This window comes from Pinus tabuliformis, chromosome 6 (assembly GCF_031772625.1).
Source record: "Pinus tabuliformis cultivar Carrire ecotype Pingquan chromosome 6, CPIR1, whole genome shotgun sequence".
Lineage (NCBI taxonomy): Eukaryota > Viridiplantae > Streptophyta > Pinopsida > Pinales > Pinaceae > Pinus > Pinus tabuliformis.
The window spans coordinates 1,221,433,367-1,221,459,564 of record NC_142292.1 but is presented as its reverse complement, the minus strand read 5'-3'; positions in this window follow the sequence as shown (position 1 = coordinate 1,221,459,564).

Here is a 26,198-nt window from a genome sequence, read left to right as displayed (position 1 = left end):
AAGAGGCTTATTTATAAGGCATTTATCTCTCTTTTCTATCTTTTTGTGAACTGTTCATAACATGACTGCAATAAACCACCAGAGGATCATGGAAATAATGTAACTTATGTTTTTCAGGATGATTTAAAATAAGAAAGAAAACTTCATTCCAATTTTTTTATTTGTCTATGTGCTAAAACTGATCGCCTTCATCAATGAATGCTGCAACATCGACCTCCATTATTGGTTGTAACGATTTTCCACATGATCCTGAAAATCATGAAAAAAATGGCTTTTGTTGATTTGGAGGAATCAAGAACATTCTTCTATTGCAACTAGTCTCTCTTCATGATGAATTTCGACAAGAGTGTGCTCTTGGTCTTCAAAAAATTCTGAACATATAGATGGACAAGTTTCATCTTGAAACATAAAATTCAAGAAATGAAATATTTGAAGAGAAATTTGAATTGACACTCCTCATCAATGTCTTGGTCTCCTGAACACTACTAAATACCTTCATATAATTGAGGGTAATGAATGTGATCTTCATAAATTGATCGCTGATAAATATTATCTTTAGTCAAAGAAGACATTGTCTGTTGGAAGTTTTCCTGAATACAATTCTCTTCTGCAATATGCTTTAGAACAAACTCTTCTCTTTCACTGCACTTTTCTTGATCCTTGACAATCTGATCAGTTTTCATTTTCAGTTGTAGAAATTGTTATCTATTGGGGATGTTCTTGTGGATCATAAGACTGTTACAAATCATCACCTATTTTAGATGATAGAAGATCACTGTTTCTATTGGAGAATTTTTGCTCAATTTTGCTATCATCCAAGGTAGAATCCATGACCTTATCATGGCACCAAAAGGGTTTTCATTCAAAGCATCAAGATTTCATCATCCATAAACTCTTCATTGCCATAAGCATTTTTCCAGCTCTTGAATATAAATTTTCAAAATTATCACAACAATCTTCAATCAAAAGAAAAGAAGGATAGGCCTTTCTATAATTCTATAAAAATATTGAGCGAAAATCTTTGAGAGAATATATACAAGTAGGAGGAAGATTTCATACCAATACCATGCTCTTTATTCTAATATGACCATGAACATCTTCATTAATAAATATTCATGAAATTAAATCCTTCAGCTTATGCACATGCATATGAAATCTTATTAATGAAGTGTAGAATCATCACCTTTTCCATCTCTAAATTTTGGCAAGTATGTTTGACAATTTTTCCAAGGCATATGGTTTGGAAAGCTTGGAACATGATCTCGATGCATAGGAGCACACCTTCTAGATTTAGAACTCACTTCGATTTTTGGATCCTGCTACCAGTGGATTCTTCGAATCAAGTGGGAGTCGCCAAGTGAAATGGTTCAGCCTTTCATATGTTTTTCATCATTGTTCACCATCAGCGATCAATCCTATCTTTTTCATTCTTTCATTGGGGAATTTATGATCTTTCGTTCCCCAGCAATGGCGCCAAAAATGTTAGCCCTTACAATTTCCTAGGCTGAAAAGGAAATCAAGAAGGGTAACCTCAAACCACTTCAGCTCAATAACTAACCCTACTGGAGCATGAGAGGATCTCTCTACGTCTCGTATTAGTGATATGAATTTAAATAAAATGATTTTAGGCTATATATATAATATATATATATATTTATATTATATATATTTTATATATATATATATATATATTTGTTTGTGTGTGTTTGTGAAAATTTGGGTTTTAGGGTTTGCTGAACAAGGGTTTGGAGCCACAAATAGGTCTAGGCTATAGGAATGCAGGAGAAAATATGAGAAGGTGCTAGATATTAGAAACCATGGTGTATTAGAATATTGTCATTGTAGTATAGAAGAGAAAATATAGAATGAAACTAGTGAGCAAAAGTAAACATGATTTCATTAGCTTAGGAAGACATAAACATAACTATGAAAACTAGATAAATAGAGCTTGAGAAATAAGAATTCTGTATATTTCATTGTAAGGCATCCATAGAAAAAAGATATATTATGTAGATAAATATGTTTTATCCTTTAGAAAAACAAATAGAATGAAGAAACAACACCATGATCTCACTGGCTAGAGTTCCTTGAAAATAGTTGCAACTCTCTTTGTATTAGCTGAAAACATGATTACATGCAAGCCTCCTCCACAAAAAGTCCCACCATTCTCTATGAAATAGAAATGATACATATAGATTATCTTATTCCACTTCCCACCTTCAGGAGTTGAATTCCTTGGTGGAGTAACTGACTCCAAGATTCTCTCAACCAACAGGTGAGAGTGAGAAGGTGAAACTCAAACACTTCTTGGAGAGTTTTTTTACGAGTTTGCTTCCTTTTTGAGGCATAATAAACATTAAAAACAACCTACGATGTACATTTATTCATGCCTACATCACCTAGCCTCAAAACTAGTGCCATTACATAAAGTGGTTTGACTTTGACTAAGTCAAATTGCAAACTAGAAATTTTTACATAGTGAAATTTACAAATTAAAACATAGAAAAGTGCAGAAGTGCAGCACTGACTTTGAGTTGATATTTAGGTGCCTTCTAGAGGTCCAAATATGAAAGTCTTAGAGAATGGTCAACTAGCTCTTGAAGTATAGTTTCTAGAAACGTTTTAAGTTTTGAATTTAACAATGGGAAGGCCTTCAAAATTCCATTCTCCCAAAGTCGCTCTAGGTGCAGAACGCGTGTCAAAAAAATGGGTCCAGAATGCTAGTTTTTTGACACTTTTTTGCACTTTTCTGCAAAACTGAGCCACCTCTGTAAAATCTGAGAAAATGGGTTTTTAGAGGATGGCAAGAGATTTCCAAAAATATATATTTTTCCTGAAATAGATGCCTGAGGGAAAAAGCGTAGTGCCTTCAGGAGTTGCTAATTTTATGAATTTAGCTCCAAAATTCACATAAAACCAAAGTACTCAGAATTTGCTCAAAATTGGCTAGAAGCTATATAAAATTATGTATGTTAAACCTTCATAGATGCTTCAACAAGCATCTCCAAGTTTCTATCATCCTTTTGACCCTTTTTTGCTTCTTTGAGCTTATTTTCAAGTTGCTTTACCTTGACATTGGCAATCATGTTTTGAGCCTAGTAGTGGTGTGCCATATGCCTAAGAAACTGATTATCTTTGTTTTCCTTCTCAAGGAGATTCTCTATGCATTTATTCATCCTGTTGAGCCAATACTCCTTGTCTTGATTGACCTCAATAGAAAATTATGACCTCTAGGTCTATGTCTTCATTCAACTGGATGTGTTCTTCCTCTTCTTGTAATGCATTCTTTACGCCCATTGTTCTTGGCCTTTTCCTTTTACCTCTCCCTTTTTTTTTTCAGGCTCACTTGACTCTATGATTTCTTTGCCCTTGCCAAACCTGCTATAATAACTTGGTTTTCTCTTTTTCATGATCAGTTGCTTTGCTTTGAACTAATTATTCTCTTGTTCAAGGAATGAATTGATGATCTATCTATCTCTACCATGTTGAATGTAAGGTTTTTGATCTAATATTCTTTATCTTTGATTATTTTATGCATTCTTGATTTTGATCCTCTTTCCTCTAAATCAACTAGCTCAAACTCATTCTCAAATGTGTCTTTATCCACACACTGTTGATCCCTGCTTTGTTGATGTGGAAGTCTTGGCCCCTTTCTCACCATGAGAAGCTAACACAAGCCTATATCCTCTCTTGTACATCCTGGTCACCTCAGGCTTAGGTGCTTGAGTTTTCTCAACTATTTTCTTGAGGACCCCACTTCCATTTTTTGTTCTGGTTTGCTAGAGGATTGAGCTGCTACATTGGCTTCATGCCTTTTCAGGGTTGTTTCCAAATAGGTTTCCCAAGTCATACCTTTCTCTACAAGCTGGTGAAGGAATAGTCTTGATCAAACTATGATGAAACAGGCTTGGGTAGTTCTCCTTGTTCTTCATTTGTATCTTCTCTGACATTTTGGAAATGCTACTGAATAGGAAGTTACACATGTTGGCTTCTAAGAGGTGAAGTGCATTAGGAGGCGAAAATGCTAAGCATACAACCTGGAGAATCTTCCTTCCCATGTAAAGAACTTCATGATAATCTTCATCAAAGTGGCATATTTATCCAATAAGTATCTGACGGCATAGTGTGAGCATGTTTTTTCCCTCTATGGTGTTTTTAAGAAAGGTTTATAATATTCAAAGATCTAGGCTGATTCCCTTGAACCAATATTGACCATTGTTTAGTAGCCCATAGCAAGTGAAATGGAGGCCACTGAAAAAATGAATTGCACATTAGAAATAACATCACTTTCACGTTTCAACTGAGTTGCCACCCAATCTGTCAATTGCTCATGAAAATCCACCTCACTCACCCTGTTGCAGAAATCCAAGCAATGTGTATCTTCAAAGCACTATTTCATAAAGGGATATGACTTGATTTCACTACAATTTGATGGCTCATATATGAGGATTTTCCCTCCCTTGTGATGTCTCTTCCTCTCTGGTGAATATTTTGCCTCCATGATGACAAAAAACCCTAGCAGCAGGAAATGAAAAAAAACTGTGAGGTATGAGTGGAAAATGAAGTGATGTGAAGGTGGAGTTTGAAAAAATGGTAAGGGATGTTTGAAAGAGGTGGAAATGAACTTTGGAGAGCTAATGAAAGGAGTGGAGAAGAAATGGAGTAGTGATTTTCTTTTGAGGAGGAAAAGCAGAGTTTGTAGTGAAGTGCCCAAAAATCCCTAGGAATGAACTAGGGTTTCACTTTTGCAAAGGTAGAATTTTGCTTTGAGGCTGACTGAGTAATCAAAATAGTTTATTAAACATGTATATTGGTGTAGGGAAACATTTCACATGTTTATAAACCAAAAAAATAAAAATGGTCATCATCAACCTATCATTCCCCATGAGAAATTTCACTACAAACCCTAATTTGAAAAATCATTGTCATGAGATGATTTTGAAAAACAAAGAAGGAAGAATAATGGTCGATTACTTGTTGCTTGGCTTGAAAAGCAATTCAATCAAGTTTGCAAGCTTAAAAATCAAATTTGGGAGACATTTGGGCATTTTTTGGACACTTTTCCCTGTGCGCAGGGCAGTTTGGCTGTGCGTAGCACAATGTCTCTATGTGCAACGCCTTGTATTTGTGCGTAGTGCCTTGTCTCTGTGTGCAGTGCCTCAAGATTTTTTCCAATTTTTCCTAAGAAACCAAATTTTCTCTCTTTGGGGTGGGAGAGCTTGATACTCTCAAGAGTGAATAGGAGGTAAATGAACCAAGTTTTGGGGCTTTTGAGTTTATATATGCAAAATTATTTTCTTTTTTTGAAAATAAATGGGACCCGCAAACCTTTTGAAAATGATTTTTTTCACTTTTGAAGATAGAGTCTACCTTTACAACTGAAACTTGAGCTATCTTTTCACTTTCCTGAGTGTTAGAACTTCTTCTTCTGGAACTTTTCAAACATAAGAACATGATCAATGTATGGATAACTCACAAATCATTACCAAAGAGTTGCTTGTCATGCTCTATTCACTGTTGGATTTATTCATGAAAATGATGTTCCTTGGAAACCCTAGCAACCTAATGGATGGCTTGAAAATAAATGGAATGATGATGATGAGTGGCTTGATTTTATTATGACACCTTCATAGAAATGTGATAGGTGACCAGCATGAGTGAATTTTCAAAAGACTGACCTCATTTCTTAACTTACTAAATAGTGACCAAATTTCACTGTGTCAACCTAGTGACATGAAAAATTTGATTTTGATAGTCCTGACAAGCATTGTAAAAGCACATTTGATCCAGGTGACAGGCTAACAAGACTGACACTAACATTGGATCCCATTGGGGATGGCAGTTCCTTGGAGGTGTAAAGAACACCATAGACCAGTAGACTTATCCATTGGGCATGGAGTTAGAATGAAAATACTAAACTCAAACTGAAAACTAACTGACTAATTGACTTTGACAAACTAAAGCGACTTGACTATAAAAAAGCACACTGGTGCTGAACTTACTTATGGTAGCAGACCATCAAGATCTTAGGGCCTTCACCTCGGGCTTCAAATCCCGATGATAACCACCCACCCACTAAAGATTTATATACAATAATGTGTAATGATCCCTCAGTTTAACCAATCCAGCAGATGACTACCTACTTGAATTTTGGTCGTACTTTCCTTGAGCAGGCAGAAGAAAAAGGAAAGTGGCAACTCAACTTTTCCACTGGATCCAATACATGTATTGGCAAACTTGGAAAATTCTTCCTCTACTGATGACTGCAATAAACTCACCAGAGGATCATGGAAAGAATGTAACATATGCTTTTCAGGATGATTTAAAACAAGAAAGCAAACCTCATTCCAAATTTTTGATTTGTCTATGTGCTAAAACTGATCACCTTCATCAATGAATGTTGCAACATCAACCTCCATTACTGGCTGTAATGAATTTTCCACATGATCCTGAAAATCATGAAAAATTGGCTCTTGTTGATTTGGAGGAATCAAGAAACATCCTTCTATTGCAACTAGTCGCTCTTCATGATGAATTTCGACAAGAGTGTGCTCTTGGTCTTCAAAAAATTCTGAACATATAAATGGAAAACTTTCATCTTGAAACAAAAATTCAAGAAATGAAATATTTGATTGAAGGAAATTTGATTGAAACTCATCAATGTCTTGGTCTCCTGAACACTTTTGAATACATTTATATAATTCAAGGGAATGAATGTGATCATCATCAATTGATTGCTGATCAATATTATCTTCAGTCAAACAAGACATTGTTTGTTTGAAGTTTTCCTGAATACAATTCTCTTCTGCAATATGCTTTAGAACAAACTCTTCTCTTTCACTGCTCTTTCTTGATCCTTAACAATCTGATCAGTTTCATTTTCAGCTACATAAATTGTTATCTGTTGGGGATGTTCTTGTGGATCATAACACTACTACAAATCATCACCTATTTTAGATGATAGAAGATCATTGTCATCTATTGGAGAATTCTACTCAATTTCCTTGTCATCCAAGGTAGAATCCATGACCTTAACATGGTGGTGAAAAGGGTTTTCATTCAAAACATCCATGATTTCACCATCCATAAACTCTTCATCACCATAATCACTTTCCAACTCTTGAATAAAATTTTCAAAATTATCACAGGAATCTTTAATCAAAATCAAAGAAGGATAGGCCTCTCTATAATTCTGAAAAAAATATTGAGTGAAAATCTTTGAGAGAATATATACAAGAAGGAGGCAAGCTTTCATACCAAGATCGTGTTGTTTCTTCTAATTTGACCATGAACATATTAATTAATCAATCTTCATGAAAATTAATCCTCAGCTTACACACATGCATATGCAATCTTATTAAATGAAGTGTAGCATCATCACCTTTTCCATCTCTGAATTTTGGCAAGTATGTTATCGATCTACCTAAGGCATATGATTTGGAAAGCCTGGAACATGATCTCGATGCATAGGAGCATAACTTCTAGATTGAGAACACATTTCGATTTCTGGATCATGCTACCAGTGGAGTCTTTAGATCAAGTGGGAGTTGCCAGGTGAATGGTTCAACCTTTCATATGTGTCTGATCATTGTTCACCATTAGTAATCAGATATGATATTTTCATTCATTCCCAGGGAAGATATGATATTTTGTTCCTCGACAACGACGTAAAAAATGTTAGCCCTTACAATTTCCTAGGCTGAAAAGGAAAATTGAGAAGGCTAACCTCAAAATAGTTCAGCTCAGTAGCTAGCCCTACTTAGCATGAGAGGGATCTCTCTAAGTCTCTTATCAGTGACATGACTTTAAATAAATGAGTTTTAGGCTAGATATATATATTTGTTTGTGTGTTTGTGAAAATTGGGTTTTAGGGTTTGTTGAACTAGGGTTTGGAGCCACAAATATGTCTAGGCCATAGGAGTGCAGGAGAGAATATGAGAATGAGCTAGATATTAGAAGCCATGGTGTACTTAGAATATTGTAAGTGTATTATAGAAGAGAAAATGTAGAAGAAACTAGTGAGCATAAGTAAACATGATTTCATTAGCTTAGGAAGACATAAACATAACTATGAAAACTAGATAAACAGAGCTTGAGAAACAATAATTTTGTATATTTCTCTGTAAGACATCCATATAAATAAGAGATATCATGTAGATAAATACTTTTTAACCTTTACAAAACAAATAGAATGAATAAAAAACACCATGAACTCACTGGGCTAGGTTCCCTGAAAATAGTTGCAACTATCTCTGTATTAGCTGAAAAGATGATTACATGCAAGCCTCCTCCACAAAAAGTCTTGCCATTCTCTCTAAAATAGAAATGATACATATAGAATCTCTTATACCACTTTCCCACCTTTAGGATTCAAATTCCTTGGTGGAAGAACTGACTCCAAGGTTCTCTCAACCAACAGGTGAGAGTGAGAAGGTGAAACTCAAACACTTCTTGGAGAGTTCTGTTTATGAGTTTGCTTCCTTTATGAGGCGTAATAACCATAAAAAACAACCTATGATGTACATTTATTCATGCATGCCTACATCACCTAGCCTTGAAACTGTGCCATTAAATAAAGAGGTTTTACTTTGACTAAGTCAAACTCGAAAATAGAAATGTTACATAGTGAAATTTACAAATTAAAACACAAAAAAATGTAGAAGCGCAGTGCTGACTTTGAGTTGATTTTCAGGTGCCTTCCAGAGGTCCAAATGCAAGTCTGAGAGAACGGTCAACTAACCCTTCAAGTATAGTTTCTAGAACAGTTTGAATTTGACCCATGGGAAGGCCTTCAAAAATCCATTCTCCCAAGGTCACTCCAAGTGCGCAACGCCTGTCAAAAAGGGTCTAGAATGCTAGTTTTTTGCCACTTTTTTGCACTTTTCTCCAAAACTGAGCCACCTCTATAAAATATGAGAAAATGGGTTTTTAGAGGATGGAAAGAGATTTCCAAAAATATAATTTTTTCTAAAATAGATGCTTGAGGAAAAAGCGCAGCGCCAAGGTGCTACGCTTCTGGAGTTGCTGATTTTCTGAATTTAGCTCCAAAATTCACAAAAAACCAAAAGTGCTCAGAATTTGCTCAAAATTGGCTAGAAGCTGTAAAATTATGTATGTTAAACCTTCATAGATTCTTCAGCAAGCATCTCCAAGTTTCCCTCATCCTTTTGGTCCTTTTTGGCTTCTTTGAGCTTGTTTTCAAGCTGCTTTACCTTGACATTGGTGATCATGTTTTGAGCCTGGTAGTGGTGTGCCATATGCCTAAGCAACTGATTATCTTTGTTTTCCTTCTCAAGGAGCTTCTCCAAGTGTTCATTCACCCTGTTGAGCCAATACTCCTTGTCTTGATTGACCTCAAGAGCAATTCTGTCCTCTAGGTCTATGTCTTCATTCAACAGGATGTGTTCTTCCTCTTCTTGTAATGCCTTCTTTAGGCCCTTTGTTCTTGGCCTTTTCCTCTTACCTTTCCATTTTTCTCCTTATAGCTCACTTGACTCTATGATTTCTTTCCCTTGCCAACCTGCTATAATAACTTGGTTTGCTCTTTTCCATGATCAATTTCTTTGCTTTGAGCTGATTATTCTCTTGTTCAAGGAATGAAATGATGTATCTATCTCTCGCCATGTTGACTATAACCTACTTGATATGATAGTATTTATCTCTAATTGTCAGTTGCATTCTTGAAGTCTAATCCTCTGCCTCTAAATCAACTAGCTCAAACTCATGCTCAACTATGTCTTTATCCCGCGCTGCTGATCCCTGATTTGTTGATGTAGAAGTCTTGGCCCCTTTCTCACCATGAGAAGTGAACAAAGCCTTTCTTCTCTCTTGTACATCCTAGTCACCTTAGGCTTACGTGGTTGAGTTTTCTCAAACTTTTTGCTAGAGGACCCCACTTCCATTTGCTATTTGGTATGCTAGAGTTTGAGTTGCTACATTGGCTTCATGTCATTTCAGGGTTGTTTCCAAAAAGGTTTCCCAAGTCATACCTTCCTTTGCAAGCTGGGATCAGACTATGATGAAACAAACTTGGGTAGTGCTCCTTGTTCATCATTCATATCTTCTCTAACATTTTGGAAATGCTCCTGAATAGAAAGTTACACATGTTGAGTGGCTTCTGAGAGGTGAATTACATTAGGAGGTGAAAATGATAAGCATACAACCTGGAAAATATTCCTTCACATGTAAATAACTTCATGATAATATTCATGAAAAAGGGCATATTTCTCCAATAAGTATCTGAAAGGCATAGTGTAAGAATGTTTTCCATGTATGGTGTTTTTAAGAAAGGTTTATAATATTCAAGATCTAGGTTCATTCCCTTGAACCAATATTCACCATTGTTTGGTAGCCCTGTAGCAAGTGAAATGGAGGCCACTAAAAAAATGAATTCAACACCAGCAATAACAACACTTTCACCCTTCAACTGAGTTGCCACCCAATCTGTCAACTGCTCATGAAAACCCACCTCACTCACCCTGTTGCAGAAATCCAAGCAATGTGCATCTTCAAAGCACTATTTGATAAAGGGATATGAGTTGATTTCACTGCAATTTGATGGCTCATATCTGAGGATTTTCCCTCCCTTGTGATGTCTCTTCCTCTCTAGTGAAGATTCTGCCTCCATGATGACAAAAACCCTAGCAGCAGGAAAATGAGAAAAACTGTGAGGTATGAGTGGAAAATGAAGTGATGTGAAGGTGGAGTTTGACAAAATGGTAAAGGAGGTTTGAAAGAGGTGGAAATGAACTTTGGAGAGATGATGAAAATGAGTGGAGAAGCAATGGAGGAGTGATTTTCATGTGAAGAGGAAAAATAGAGTTTGTAGTGAAAGTGCCCAAAAATCCCTAGGAATGAACTAGGGATTCACTTTTGGAGAGGTAAGATTATGATTTTAGGTTGATTGAGTGGTTCAAATAGTTTATTAAACATGTATATAGGTGTAGGGAAACATTTTACATGTTTAGAAACCAAAAGATAAAAATGGTCATCATCAACCTATCATTCCCCATGAGAAATTTCACTACAAACCCTAATTTGAAAAACCATTGGAATGAGATGATTTTGAAAATCAAAGAAGGAAGAATAATGGAATAATTATTTGTTGCTTGGCTTAGAAATAAATGAAATCAAGTTTGCAGGCTTAAAAATCAAATTTGGGAGAAATTTAGGCATTTTCTGGACAGTTTTCCCTGTGTGTAGCGCAGTTAGGCTGTGTGCAGCTCCTATGCACAGTGCAGTGTCTATGTGCACAACACCTTGTCTCTGTGTGCATTGCCTCAAGGTTTTTTCCAATTTTCCTAAAAAATTTTTTTTTCTCTCTTTTGGGTGGGAGAGCTCGATACTAAAGAGTGAATAGGAGGTAAATGAACCAAGTTTGGGGGTTTTTGAGTTTATATATGAAAAATTATTTCTCTTTTTAAAAGAAATGGGACCCACAAACCTTTGAAAACTTATTTTTTCACTTTTGAAGGCAGAGTCACCTTTACAACTGAAACGTAAGCTGTGTTTTCACTTTCTTGAGCGCTGGAACTTCTTCTTCTGGAACTTTTCAAACATGAAAACATGATGAATGTGTGATAACTCACAAATCAATACCAAAGAGCTGCTTGTCATGCTCTATTCACTGCTGGATTTATTCATGAAAATGATGGACCTTGGAAACCCTAGCGACCTAATGGATGACCTGAAACTAAATGGAATGATGATGATGACTGAATTTCTTTTATTATGACACCTTCATAGAAATTTGATAGGTGACCAGCATGAGTGAATTTTCAAAAGACTGACCTCATTTCTTAACTGACCAAACAGTGACCAAATTTTACTGTGTAAACCTAGTGACATGAAAAAATTGATTTTGATAGTCCTGGCAAGCATTGTAAAAGCACATTTGATCCAGGTGGCAATCTAACAAAATTGACACTAACAGACTCCTCAATAATATAATTTGGTGTTGGCATTATGATTCAAGTGTTGTCCTTGATGGCAACTCACTCAGAGGATGGTACAGGTGCTCAGAGAGTTGGTACAGGTGATGGCAACTTAATCAGAGACAGATCTCAGTACAGCATACCAAGGAAGCTCATACACGCCGTTTAGTTAAGCCCAAGTCGCGTGTACACGCAAGTTCGATTCATAAAAAGCGCGTGTATGTGGAAAGGTTCCTTTGGTCCATGGTGGTCAGTCCTTGGAAGTTGTGCCTATGATTTCGGACCATTGTGTCTCGACGGGCGTGTCGATCCCTAGTTTTGAAGTTGATGGTATTGTGTTACTATGGTTTTGGCTCTTGGTATTGAGTTAGGCCTAAGACTATATAAGGAGAAGAAGATCATTAGGCAATATCATCTTTTGACAAGGCTTGAATATCTAAGAGAGAAAGAGATCTGATATGCAGGTTCTGGGTTGCTTGATCTAAGCCAAGGAGAGATCACATCGGTTGATGGAAGACTAGATCTAAGGATAGATCGGGATCTAATGGTTTGAAATGCACTATCATGATATGGTTGATTATGCGTATTTCTAGATCTGCATATTGTCGCAATGTTACGTTTTGGATCTAACTAATGTCTGGTACAGCTGCAAATTGAGAAAGTTTATTTTTAGATCTGTACGCAGGTTGGCTTCGGTAAAAGAGCGTGTATACGCGGGTTTTGCTCATTGAAGTAGCGTATATCTTTTGAAGCTTGATTTGGGTTTACAGTGGGGTCTGACTGTTATTGCAGAGTTCTGTAGTCTGCTCTGTGTTCTGGTAACTGGTGATTGACAGGGTTCAGTGATTCAAAGTTTGGTTGTTTTATGCTTCAATGATCTGTTGTGGAAATTGAATGATTTGTGGTCTTCAGATTGTAATGTTGTGCTTCAGGAATATCCAAGTCTGAAAATGTATGAAAAGTGATATCTGAAAGAAGGAAGATTGTAGGTCAGCACCTACGTACTAGTATCTTGGCTAGTACAAGAGCAAAGGGGGTTGGAGCTCCCTTCCAAGGAAGTTTGGAGAACGAGAGAAGGTTGAAGCCTTCTGCAGGTTGTAGCCTGCGTACTGGTATAAGGCTGCACCAGTACAAAAGATTGTAAACTGAAGTTTCATATTTAAGAAAGATAGAGACAACTTGCAGCAGGTGGTTTTCACCCACATTGGGTTTCCACCTTATATCTTGGTGTTCATGTGTGTGGCTTTTTATCTGTTCTGTTTTACTGCACATGTTTACTGTTAATGTGATGAATAATGTCCTGATGCACTTAATTGAAGAATAAGCTAACTAAATTGTGAGTTTTCTTCCTATACGCTGTTTTACTTCGTCACAGTAGCGTGTACACGCTGGTTCACTTAACTGAAGTAGCGTATATGTTTCTGAGCATTTAAAAAGTTTGATTAATCAGATAATACTGATTCACCCCCCCTCTCAGTATTTATTTCCAACAATTGGTATCAGAGCAGGTCCTTCAGAGAAGCTTGATCGCTTGAAGGAAGATCATTCATCATGAGCAACTACGAGAAAGAAGCATCAATCAGGCCACCGGTTTTTGATGGAACAAATTTCAATTATTGGAAGGTAAGAGTTACTGCATATCTTCAATCTCTTGGTACAGAAGTTTGGGACATTGTAGAAACAGGCTATGCTTTTCCTTCAGCTACTCCTACAGATCCAGCTGAGAAAAAGGCATATGAAACAAATGCAAAAGCAGTCAGTACTCTATTAGGAAGTATATCTCAAACAGAATTCATGAAGGTCATGCACTTCAAATCAGCAAAAGAGATATGGGACAAAATGATCACTAGCTATGAAGGAGATGAACAGGTAAAGCAAGCTAAACTTCAAACTCTCAGGATTCAATATGAGACCCTCAAGATGTATAATGATGAAAGTGTGGCTAATTATTTTCTTCGGGTAGATGAGATTGTTAATTGTATGAAAAATCTGGGTGAAGAAATAAAAGAGACTATAGTAGTTCAAAAGATTCTAAGATCATTATCCCCCAAGTTTGAATCTAAAGTATCTGCAATAGAAGAAAAGGAAAATCTCAAAGTTCTCACTATGTCTCAGCTACATGGAATTCTAACTGCTTATGAAATGAGAAAGGGAGGTCCATCAGACAGAAGGGAAGCTACTTTTAAGGCATCAAGAAAAGAAGATTACTATGAAGCAGGCCATGTTCCAGAAGAAGAGGAAGAAGAATCAAACTTTGTCAGAAATCTTCAAAGGGGTGCTGGAAGGTTCAGAGGTAAGCTACCTTTCAAATGCTTTGCTTGTGGAAGAGTAGGTCATTATGCTGCAAAATGTCCTAATAAGGATAAAGGAAAAGAACCTGCTAGATGGAATAAGAAACAAAGTGCAAATAAGAAAAGCTACTACACCCATGAAGATAGTGATGGCTTATCAAACAGTGATGAAGATGAACAAGGTAATAAATATAAGCTATTAATGGCATTTGAAGATGATGATTATGAGGATGCTGTAGATGTGGATAATCTCTATAATGAAATTACTAGACTCAAGAGATGCATAGAAGAAAAGAGTGTGATCATTGATACTTTGCAATTTCAAATTGATGAAAAGGAAAAACATCTTGAAAAACTAGAAGGTGAAATTGTTGGTCTCAGAAAAGAAATTGAGAAAACAAAAACTATTAATCTTAAGTTTGTCAAAGGATCTGAAACTTTGGATGAGATTATCAATGTGCAGCGGTCTCCTCTAAACAAGACAGGTTTGGGCTATAATGGAGAAACCTCTCAAGCATCCACCTCAAAAAGTTATCTTGATGCAGCAAGAAGAAATGAGCAGAAGAACAATGAAGATAATCAGGTAAAGCAGGGACGAATTACAAACAGAAACTATCAGGGACAATCCTTCTTAAGGGTGAACAAAAGCTACAACCAACCACAGGTAAAATCTTCTCAGTTTGGCACAAGAATAGATGAAAATAGAAATTACAATCAGTTGGCTGGTAGATTCAATAACCGCAGAAGCTTCTTCAATGGACAATGCTTTTCTTGCCATAACTTTGGTCACAAAGCAGCTCAATGTGTTGCATATAAAACAATCATGACTAGGGAAGCTCAAAAACAAAGAAGTATGACAGGGATTACAAAGAGGACCTATAACAACTTTTCAGTTCTTGAAAATGAAGTTGAATGTTCTATTTGCAATAATTTTGGTCATAAAGAGTCTGAATGCAGGAGCAGGTTTCAGGAGAAAAAGGAACAAGCCACGAGCACCAAAAAATGGAGAATAAAAGAACCTCAGACAGAAAGATGTGGGATAGCGTTTTATGCAGAAGGACAGGAAAATCTATGGTACATTGACAGTGGATGTTCGAAACATATGACAGGTGATAAAGAAAAACTCGAATCTTATTCTACTTTAGAAAAGGGAAAGAAAGTTTCTTTTGGAAATGATACTCCTGCAACTATAAAAGGAAAAGGTATTGCTCCTTTGAAAGAAAAGGTTAAGGCTGGAAATGTTTTGTATGTTGATGGATTGAAGCATAATCTTCTAAGTGTCAGCCAGATGTGTGATCAAAAAAACGAGGTTATTTTCAGATCGAATGGATGTCTTGTTCGTGATCTTGATACAGGTAAAACAGTTCTCAAAGGCAAAAGAACTCCAAATAATCTGTACATATTTGAAGAAGGACAACAACAATGCTATCTTAGCAAGGATGAAGAGCACTGGTTATGGCATCGAAGGTTGGGACATCTAAGCTTCTCACAAATAAGGAAAGCATGCAAATATCAGGCAGTTCGCGATCTTCCAGATATCAAAATTCCAGACAACACCATATGCAAATCTTGTCAGTTTGGAAAGCAAACCAGAACTAACTTTCCAGAGAAGGAAGGATCAGCTAGCTTGCCTCTTGAGCTAGTCCATACAGATGTATGTGTCCATTTAGGAAAAGGACACCTCGAGGAGAAGAATATCTGATATTATTCATTGATGATTTCTCAAGGTTTGTTTGGTTAGGGCTTATGAAGCACAAAGATGAAGCATTCGAAAAATTCCAATCCTTCAAAGCATTGGCTGAAAATGAATCAGGACACAAAATTAAGTGCCTCAGATCTGACAGAGGTGGGGAGTTCACATCAAATGAATTTTTTTTTTTCGATTTCTGCGATGAACATGGGATAAGAAGAGAATTCTCTACAGCTAGAACTCCTCAGCAAAATGGGGTTGTGGAAAGAATGAACAGAACTATCCAACAAATGGCTCGTGCTATGCTCGATGAATCAGGTACTCCTGCAACCTTCTGGGGTGAAGCTGCACATGCTGCTGTTATCATTCTTAACAAAACAAATGTCCGAGTAAACAGCACTCAAACACCTCATGAGCTTTGGAGTGGTAAAACTCCTTCCGTGAAGCATTTCAAAATCTTTGGGAGCAAATGTTATATTAAGAAAAACACTAATGAGCAACTTGGCAAACTTGAACCTAGAGCAGATGAGGGCATTCTTCTTGGTTATTCTCCACATAGCAAAGCATACAAGTGCTACAATAAAAGACTTGGCAGAATTGTTGACAGTATTGATATAGTGGTTGATGAGAAGGGATATATTCCTAGGCAAGTTCATCATGAAGACATTGAAGAAGATGAAGGTTACTCTCAAAGGCGAAATGATGAAGAAGAAGAACCTCAAGAAGAAGAAGAATCTCAAGAAGAACCAGTGGAGCAGACAAGAATAGAATAGAAGAGAAGACTCCATCCAGATATGTCCAAAAGAATCATCCAGAAACTCAGATTGTGGGGCAGAAAGAAGCAGGAGTACAAACAAGAAGGACACTTGCAGAAGCATCAAGCTACTTGGCTCTACTCTCTCCATTGAACCACAAAATGTGAAAGAAGCATGCAAAGATGAATGTTGGGTCAAAGCAATGGATGAAGAACTTGAGCAAATCGAAAGGAACAACACTTGGGAATTAGTTCCTAGACCAAAAGATAAGAATGTAATAGGAACAAAATGGGTCTTCAAGAATAAGCTAAATGAAAATGGAGAAGTAATTAGAAACAAGGCCAGACTTGTTTGTAAAGGGTATGCACAGCAAGAAGGAATAGATTTTGAAGAGACCTTTGCTCCTGTGGCAAGACTAGAGGCCATCCGAATGTTCCTTGCTCTCTCAAGCTTTCAAAACTTCAAGGTATTTCAAATGGACGTGAAATCAGCCTTCCTGAATGGAGACTTAGAAGAAGAAGTATATATTGAGCAGCCAGATGGGTTCATTCTTGGAAATGATCCAAACCTTGTATGCAGATTGAAAAAGGCACTCTATGGGCTCAAACAAGCTCCAAGGGCTTGGTACTATCGGTTGGACAAATATCTTCACCAACAAGGCTTTTCAAAAGGATCAGCAGATAGCAATCTCTATATAAAAGTTGAAAATAACAAATTGCTAATTCTTGTTGTTTATGTAGATGATATTATTTTTGGCAGCAATGAAGAGACCATGAGTCAAAACTTTGCCTTGGTTATGCAGAAAGAATTCGAAATGTCACTTCTTGGAGAATTGACATATTTTCTTGGATTGCAAATCCAACAAAGTGAAGGAGGTATCTTCTTGTCTCAAACCAAATACCTCAAGCAGATCTTGAAGAAGTATGGCATGGAAGAGTCAAAGCCAGTATGTACACCCATGGTTACAGGATGCAGCCTCAGTGCAAATGATGAATCAGCAGCAGTCCACAACCCACTTATAGATCCATGATTGGGAGTTTGCTTTATTTGACAGGTACTCGACCAGATATTACACATGCAGTAGGAATGGTTGGAAGATTTCAAGCCAACCCAAAGGAAACTCATCTTCAGGCAGTCAAAAGAATCTTCAAATATCTTCAAGGGACCCAAAACTATGGCTTATGGTATCCTAGAAATACTGATCTCACTCTTCATGCTTACACAGATGCAGATTGGGCTGGAAGTGTGGATGATAGGAAAAGCACAAGTGGAGGTGCATTCTTCATGGGTTCCAGATTAGTATCTTGGTTCAGCAAGAAACAAAGTTCGATTGCCTTATCTACAGCTGAAGCAGAATATGTGGCTGCAGCATCATCTTGTTGCACACAACTTCTTTGGATGATGCAGACCTTGCAGGACTTTCAAATCACTTGCACTCCACCTGTCTCTATCTTATGTGATAATACAAGTGCAATCAGCATTTCAAAGAATCCTGTCATGCACTCAAAGACCAAGCACATACCAATCAAGTACCATTTTCTTCGGGAACAAGTGCTTGAGCAGAAGGTCAAGTTGGAGTATGTTCCTTCTAAAGAGCAAGTTGCTGATATTCTCACAAAACCACTGCCCAGGGAAACTTTTGAATATCTCAGACAAAAGCTGGGAGTAGTTGATGCTTCATCCTGTTGTTGAAGTTTGTTTGTTCTACAGAAAAATTGGTATACGCAGGTTACGGAAGGGATATGTGCGTATACACGCGGTTTCATGATGGGTAAGTCGCGTGTATGCTGGACGCTTGTTGCAGAAAGAATATCCGCGTACATACGCTGTTTTGTACAGGATAAAACGCGTATATGAAGTTTTGAACAGCAAGGAAAACTCTGAAGTTCTGAACAGCAATAGGAATGTCAGAATTCTTCAGGCACAGTTTCAGGGAGTGCAACAGGCACAGGTTCAGGGGGAGCAGCTCAAAAGTCTCATAAAGCATTGTTGGCATTCAGATGTTTTGGTTGTTGGTTTCAGGAGAAGGAGCTCAGAAAGAAATTCCGGTTGCTGATCTAACAAGATGTTTATCAGATGCTGCTGGTGTCTTTCCTAAGTCTTGGTCTAGATCTGTTGTCTCTATGTCATGTATCTCTCTTGTCATATCTCTTTTATGGTATCAAGGTCATGTAACGGCCTTTGTTGGTTTCCCCACTATGCCTGGGATGAATGCTGTAATATAATTGGTTGTTTCTGTTATGTCCCCTCTTGGTAGGGAGTATGGATGTATGTATTGAGTCTTTTGGTGATAGGAAGGTCCCTTATGGTGTATAAGTCTTGGTTCTTGTTGAAGAACATCTTTTGCAGATCTGGCCTTCGGTCAGGGGGAGCACAAGTCAGCACAGCCAAACAGAGATATCAGCATGTCCTCAGGGGGAGACAGCCCTTTGCCCTTGATGTCAAAGGGGGAGAGTGACTTGTGTGATGGTTGCCATCAAGTCCAAAGGGGAGATTGTTGGCATTATGATTCAAGTGTTGTCCTTGATGGCAACTCACTCAGAGGATGGTACAGGTGCTCAGAGGTTGGTACAGGTGATGGCAACTTAATCAGAAGACAGATCTCAGTACAGCATACCAAGGAAGCTCATACACGCCGTTTTGTTAAGCCCAAGTCGCGTGTACACGCAAGTTCGATTCATAAAAAGCGCGTGTATGTGGAAAGGTTCCTTTGGTCCATGGTGGTTAGTCCTTGGAAGTTGTGCCTATGATTTCGGACCATTGTGTCTCGACGGGCGTGTCGATCCCTAGTTTTGAAGTTGATGGTATTGTGTTACTATGGTTTTGGCTCTTGGTATTGAGTTAGGCCTAAGACTATATAAGGAGAAGAAGATCATTAGGCAATATCATCTTTTGACAAGGCTTGAATATCTAAGAGAGAAAGAGATCTGATATGCAGGTTCTGGGTTGCTTGATCTAAGCCAGGAGAGATCACATCGGTTGATGGAAGACTAGATCTAAGGATAGATCGGGATCTAATGGTTTGAAATGCACTATCATGATATGGTTGATTATGCGTATTTCTAGATCTGCATATTGTCGCAATGTTACGTTTTGGATCTAACTAATGTCTGGTACAGCTGCAAGTTGAGAAAGTTTATTTTTAGATCTGTACGCAGGTTGGCTTCGGTAAAAGAGCGTGTATACGCGGGTTTTGCTCATTGAAGTAGCGTATATCTTTTGAAGCTTGATTTTGGGTTTACAGTGGGGTCTGACTGTTATTGCAGAGTTCTGTAGTCTGCTCTGTGTTCTGGTAACTGGTGATTGACAGGGTTCAGTGGTTCAGTGATTCAAAGTTTGGTTGTTTTATGCTTCAATGATCTGTTGTGGAAATTGAATGATTTGTGGTCTTCAGATTGTAATGTTGTGCTTCAGGAATATCCAAGTCTGAAAATGTATGAAAAGTGATATCTGAAAGAAGGAAGATTGTAGGTCAACACCTACGTACTAGTATCTTGGCTAGTACAAGAGCAAAGGGGGTTGGAGCTCCCTTCCAAGGAAGTTTGGAGAACGAGAGAAGGTTGAAGCCTTCTGCAGGTTGTAGCCTGCGTACTGGTATAAGGCTGCACCAGTACAAAAGATTGTAAACTGAAGTTTCATATTAAAGAAAGATAGAGACAACTTGCAGCAGGTGGTTTTCACCCACATTGGGTTTTCCACCTTATATCTTGGTGTTCATGTGTGTGGCTTTTTATCTGTTCTGTTTTACTGCACATGTTTACTGTTAATGTGATGAATAATGTCCTGATGCACTTAATTGAAGAATAAGCTAACTAAATTGTGAGTTTTCTTCCTATACGCTGTTTTACTTCGTCACAGTAGCGTGTACGCTGCTGGTTCACTTAACTGAAGTAGCGTTTATGTTTCTGAGCATTTAAAAAGTTTGATTAATCAGATAATACTGATTTTCACCCCCCTCTCAGTATTATTTCCAACATTTGGACACTCCAGGAGGGAGTAAACTTTATTTTCCCGAGGTCACTCGAAAAACACAAGGTGTCTCTGACAAAAGCACAATGCCAACTTTCAGAACACTTTTGACTCCCTTCCTAAAGGATTTTTGAGCTGAAAGTGGTATGGTTGGAATTATTATGATGTCTTATACACAATAGAGTCCTTAAGCACTGCCAACACCTGCTCTAAATCCCTAAAAAACTATCTTGAAGTCAAGTTGTCTAGAAGTGTAACAACTCCCACGTTGCAAGTGTAGTTTGGGAATTTCCCTCAATTCATAATACCTGTGCATAAAATGAAGGATTTTTTTTTTCCTTGACCTATCATTGACAAAAACATATTTTACTTTTTTAAAGTCCTTCTCCATTTGGTCAGAAACATATTTTGAACCAAAAATGTCCCTATGAGAAATGATGAGATTAGATAGTGTACTGCAACATTTTCTTATTTGAAATAAAACATTACTTTTACCTTTATTTTTCTTTCCTAAGATTTTAAATCCCTTTACCCACTAAATTACATAATGGGTATGTTTCTGTTTTGACATATGGTATCATGATGACACATGGAGTGAAAACCCTAGACCATGACCTAAAATGAGGAATTTAACCATTTCATGACCCAAGACACTTAAATGAAGATATGATACCTCAAAGAAGACAATGACCATGATGAGTGATGAAGACCATGAGTAAGTGAAGGGAGCAGCACTGACCTAGACATAATAGCCACTGACCAAATTTTTATTTGAAGATTCATTGAAATGACAAGAATTTGACTTGACACCCTAACAACACCTTGTAAGAGCATATTTTATCATTGGTGACAAGTTGAATTGTCTGACACTAACATTGTCTCCAACTGGGGATGGTAGCTCCTTGGAGGTGTCAAGAACACCATAAACCTAGTATCCTTATCCATTGGGCATGGCATCAAATTGCAAAGACTACTTTCAAAATAAAACTAACTGACTAACTAACCTTGACAAAACTCTAAAACTGACTAAACTTACTTATGGTAGTAGACCATCGGGATCTTAGGGCCTTCACCTCAGGCTTCAAATATTGATGATAACCACCCAGATACTGAAGATATATATACAATCACGTGTAATTATCCCTCTAGTGTAACCAATCCAGCAAATGGCTACTTATTTCAATCATGCTCGTACTTTCCTTGAGCAGATAGAAAAACAAAAGCTAGGAAACTTTGAGTGTCCATGGAATATGTGCTCATGATCCATAAATACAAGAAAGTCCATCTTCCCTGTTGACTGTAGCAAATCAGTTTAAGGATCCTTAAAAATATGAAACTTTACCTTGTCTTTAAATCCAACAAAAATACAAGTACTCCTTTCATTTTTTATCTGAAAGAATACTTGGTTTTTGATCCATAGCAAGGCATAAGGAAGTATGCCTTTCTGCTACCTGAGTGTTGGATGTAACTTCCTCAAGCATGAGCAACTTTGATTCTATCTCTGGCATATTTTTTATCTCAGACACATACTCTTCCAATTCATAGTCTAAATCATCCTTGAAAAGAAAATATTCTTCAAGATTATTAAACATGTTAGCCCTATATTCTTCATGAAAGAAAACAATCCCTGTTAGCTGATATTCTTGTAGGAAATATACATCAAAAATTGTCTTACTCACAAAAAATTCCTATATAGTTTCATCAGTCTCATGACTGTCATCATTTAAACCCAGATTTTCATTTTCAATAATGGAAGAAATTTCACTCACACATTCTTGACTGTGTGAACACTGCAAACCTGCCTTAACTTGGGTTGTAACATGGTTTTTCAAGAGCTGATCTATTTCATATTCAGATAGAGGATAACACTGAGTTTTATAGAGATCAACATTGGCTTGGTGATTTTCATTTTCAAGAATAGGAGTAGGCATTTCTCTATTTTGATCCTAGTCTATTCCATCCAAGGAGGAAGTTGTTGATTCTTGTTGGGAGGAAAAATCATAAAGGGCTTCTAATATATCTTCTTCCATACATTCTTCATCCCCATACGAATTTTCAAGAAATTTAATGAAATTTTCAGAAATCTCACAACATCTATCCATCATTGATAAGGAAAAATTGCAACTTTGATAATGTTGAAAGAAAACTGAATGAAAAATCCTTTAGAGAATATAAACTAGTAGATGGTAGACTCTCATACCATTTCCTCACTATTTCCTCCAAGGTAGCCATGAAGATCTTCATCAGAAAATCTTCAGGAAACTTAGTATTTAATCTGTGAATATGAAAATGAAATTTGACCAAATGCAAACTAGCATCTTCTCCATCCTGACCTTTAAACTTGGTAGCCCTGTTTGCCAATATATACAAGGAATATGATTTAGAAAGCCAGGAATGTGAAGGAAATTCATAGGATCATACCTTCAAGCAGTTGAATCCATCTTGAAAATAGTTAAGTCACCAAGAAGTTCTTCAAACTACGGTTTTTAAAACAATGGAGGCGCCATGAGAATTAAACCTTTGGATTCTTCGACACTGGAGTCGCCCGGTGAAAGATGCATAGCCTTTCTTGTGTCTGATCATTTTTCACCATCAGCAATGATATCTAATCCTTACTGTTCTTTCCCAAGGAAGATATGATCTTTCATTCCCCGAAAACGACGCCAACATGTTATCCACTACAATGTCCCAAGTTGAGGAGGAGATCGAAAGAGGTAACCTCGAACCAATTTCAGTTCAGTAGCTAGCCCTACTAATCCAAAGAGGGATCTCTCTAAGGATTTGTTAGTGATTAACTAAAAAGAAGTGGATTTTAGGCTAGATGTATAAGTCTTTTTTGAGCATTTGAAAATTTAGGCTTTTTAGGTTTGCTGGACTAGGGATGAGAGCAAGCAATTAGGTCAAGGTATCAAGTTTGAAGTAAAAGGCATAAAGAGGAGCTAGATAACAATATGTTATGGAGAACTTAATGTTTTTGTCAATGTAGTATAGGTCTAAGAGTTTAGGAAAACATAATGAGCATGTATAATCATGAATTCATTAGTTATAGAAGAAAAGAAACACAAGCATGATTTTCCACATAACAGAGCTTAAATCTAAGAATTTTGTCTATATGAATGTAAGGAAAACCACAAGAAGAAGATAAAGCATGAAAAGAGAGATGATTTCATCAATTAGAAACTAATCTAAAGAAAAACAACACCATAGACTCACTGAACAAGTATTCCTGAAATATAGATGCAACTGCTCCTTGATTAGCTGTAAGAAAACATAAGGTACAAGCCTCTCCACAAAAGTCCAACCTCTCTCTCTGAAATGAGAAATGATACATATAGACTGAATCAAACAACTTCCCCACCTTAGGATTCAAATTCCTAGGTCGTGGAACTATTTCCAAGATTCTCTCAACCAACAGGTGAGTGTGAGAAGGTCAAATACAAAACTATTCTCTTAGACTTTGTTTTGAATTTTGCTTCCTTTATGAGGCCTAATTAACCATAAAAAAAACCTATCATGTCTATTTATTTATGATTACATCATCTAACCTTGAACTACTGCAATTACATCATGAGTTTTGACTTTGACCAAGTCAAACTAAAAACTAGGAAATTACACAGTGAAATTTAAAATAAAAACTCAGAAATTTGCAGAAGCATAGTGCCAACTTTGAGCCCACTTTTAGGTGCCTTCTTGAAGTCCAAATTGAGATCTGAGAGAACGATCAACTAGCCTTGTCTATCTTGTTTCTACAACACCTTGAATTTTTGAAAATGACCTAAGGGAAGGCCTTAAAAAACTCATTCTCCCAAGGTGTCTCCAGAAGCACAACACCTGTCAAAAAGAGTGGCAAAATGATGATTTTTGACCCCTTTTTCTCCTTTTTCTTAAAATTTGAGCCCTTTCTGAGAAATATGATGAAATTGGTTTTTAGAGGAGATCATCTACTTTCCAAAAATGTAAGCCACTTATCATTTTGATCCTTGAGGTAAAAGCGCAGCGCCAAGGCGTTGTGCTTCTGTGACTAGCCCAATTTCTGAATTTGGCACCAAAATTCTAAAAAAACCAAAAATTCTCAGAAAACCTTCAAAATTTGTCATGAAGTGAAACATGAGGTATGTCATGTCCTCATGGATGCTTCAGTAATCATCTCCAAGTTATCCCTCTCAGTAAGAATGATGGGCCATGTGTCTCAATAGATGATTATCCCTGTTGGATTTGTTAAGAAGCTGTTCTAAGTGGTCATTGACCTTACTTATCCAATACTCTCTATCATCAGTGATCTCCAAGGCAATTATGCCTTCCATGTCTAGGTCTCCATCTAGCAGATTATGTCCTTTCTCCTCCTTCAATGCCTTTTTGAGTCCCTTGGTCCTTGGCCTCATTTTCCTAACTTGTTTTTTAGGTTCCTCATGTTCACCATGCTACAACATTGCTTTACCTTTGCCTCCTTGCTACAACACCTTGGATTTCTCTTTCTCCATGATGAGTTGTTTGGCCTTAAGCTGATTGTTTTCTTGCTTATGGAAGGAAATGATGAAATGAGGGAGTTAGGGAAGGGAGATGATGATAGGGGAATTTTGGGAGATGGATAGGGGTTGTAGAAATATTAGGAAGTTTGAATGGTGTGAAACGAAAGAGGGAGATGAGTAAGAGAAATTAAAAAACAATCATTCTAGGAAAATGTTTTAAATTGATAGGTATGAGCTAGGGTTTGTGAAAAGGTGAGGTAAACTGAAATTAAATGAGTTTCTTGGTGGATGATGTGATGATTTATATATAAACAGAGGTATGAAATGGAAATTCTTAAGGTTTGAAATGTCCTAACTGAAAAAACCATCATTTTCACTAGCTTTGAAGCATGAAATTTCACATAAACCCTAGATGAACAAAGCTCACCATTTGCACCTACTTTTCCAAAGGAAAATAGTGAGTAAGATTATGGTACTTACTTGTTGAACAAATTAGAAGAGAGAATAATAGGAATGCAAGCTTAAATTTTAAGTTTGGGTGAGTTTTGGCAAGTTTCAGGCCACTCTGTCCCAAGCGCAATGCAGTTCATGGAAGTGCATTGCCACCTCTAGAAGGGCAGCATTTCACAAAATCACAACACCAACTTGCAACCCACTTGTGGAGGCCTTAAACTACTCCAAATTGTGAACTTGATAGCTTGTGTGAAATCTCTTGAAGTCTAATACAATATGGACTCCTCAAAAATGTAATTTGGACACTCCAGTAGGGAGAAAATTTTATTTTCCCAAGGTCACTCCAAAACCATAGGGTGTCTCTCACAAAAGCACAACACCAACTTGTAGAACAATTTTTACTACCTTCTTGAAGGATTTTTGAGCTAAAAGTGGTATGGTTGGAAATATTATGATGTCTTCTACACAATAGAGTCCTTAAGAAATGCCAACACATGCTCCAACTCCTTGAAAAACTATCTTGAAGTCAAGTTTTCCAGAAGTGTAACAACTCTCTCGTTGCAAGTGTAGTTTGGGCATTTATCTCAAATAATAATACCTGTGCATAAAATGAAGGATGTTTTTATTCCTTGACCTAT